This window comes from Mus caroli, chromosome 8, assembly GCF_900094665.2.
Source record: "Mus caroli chromosome 8, CAROLI_EIJ_v1.1, whole genome shotgun sequence".
Lineage (NCBI taxonomy): Eukaryota > Metazoa > Chordata > Mammalia > Rodentia > Muridae > Mus > Mus caroli.
The window spans coordinates 16,549,549-16,551,096 of NC_034577.1; the positions used below are offsets into that span (position 1 = coordinate 16,549,549).

The following is a 1,548-nucleotide window of genomic DNA, read 5'->3' on the forward strand; positions in this document are numbered from 1 at the left end:
ATTTACTGATTTTCTGTATGTGTATGAGCACACACATGCACACGGTGTTCGTGTGCCCATAGAAGACATGGGGTGATGTCACTGTTGATATGCAATTCACTTTGTTGGTATGTCCCTGCCTCCAGAGCTTACCACCTCAGCTCTCCTGACTAGCCACGGNGACTGTCTCTGTTTCCTTAGAGTTGCCATTACAGCTCTGCAGGCCCGTCTGGCTCTCCATTGGGGATCTGAACTCTGGTCCTCAGGATTGCATAGTAAGTATGATATTATTTCCGGAGTCATCTCCCCATCGTCTCTTGATTTAGGTTTTCTGTACAGTGTCTCAGTGGGCCAAGGTATCTACTGTGTATGGGTCTAGAGGANGGTAACAGAGTTCCTCCCCACCTTGTGATGCCTGCTGTAGACAGGAAGTACTAGCTCTGACCTTCGGCACGCAGCCCCTGGAACTAGTACAAAGGGTAGGCTCTTCAGAGAATATAGCTTATCAGGAGCTCAATGTGCCTCACGTCCTCCACATTTTCTTCAAACATTGACTTACCATTAATGGCAGAGACTAAATACACAGGAAGCAAAGGCCCCACTTACCTCAGTAAAACAATATTACTCAATTTTGGCAGGGCTGTGGGGTTCTTATGTCTCCCTTTGTTTACAAAAAGCATTTTCTACAAACATGATCTGAACAGAGGACACAGCAAATGCCAGAGTTGACTACTGTTTTCAGTAACATGGTGATGTGCAACTGTAGTAGTAGATAGACAGAAAACACCGTGGGAACAACCACTCCCTTAGGAATTCATCTCCAGTCCCTCGGGAGTTTTAGGACTCCTGGTCACTCAGCTTTTAGTCGCTGGTGTGCCTAAAAGTCCTCTCCACTTTCATGTTGTCTCGTTTCAGCAGAAACAGGGTGGAATCCGGGGTCTTTGTGTCTTCTAGCTCTAGGGACTCCAGACCTAAACATGTCACTGAATGGAGCTCACTCCTCCACGGACTTGGGTGTTGTTTCTAGAGATGCCTGCAGGTGGTTGAGCTTCAGACTTGGAGGACTGTGCCACAGTGAGCCTCCCAGTCTACCATGCTTACCAAAGCCCACCATCTGTGGCTTCTTTCTGCACTAGGAAGGCCTCCTCTCATTCACAAACAGAACAGGTCAAACAAGACAGAGCATACTGCCAGCAACCAACATGTACAAGGCTAGCACTGTGGTAGGGTGTCATAGCACCCTCCACCTTCCACAGACTGCCCTCTCTAGAGCAGTGGTTCTCAGCCTGCCTAGTGCTGAGACCCTTTAGTACAATTCTCATGTTGTGATGACCCCCAACCATACAATTATTTTCATGGCCACTTCATAACTGNAATTTTGCTACTGTTATGAATTGTGATGTAAATGTGTTTTCTGACGGTCTCAGGAGACCTCGATGAAAGGGTCCTTGAACACCTCCCCCCAAAGAGGTCACGACCCATGGATTGACAGCTGCTGCTTTAGTGGATAGCCACTGTACTTACAATCAGTTCGATGTCACCTTCAGAGACCGTGTTGTCCTCCATGAC

The 1,548-nt window shown here is 47.6% G+C and overlaps 1 protein-coding gene across 1 annotated transcript in view; it reads right to left on the reverse strand.

Moving 5' to 3' along the window:
* The window catches only part of Atp7b (ATPase copper transporting beta), a 70,248-nt gene that overhangs the window by 27,300 nt on the left and 41,400 nt on the right, over window positions 1-1,548 (reverse strand). The gene's annotated exons all lie outside the window — the stretch shown is intronic.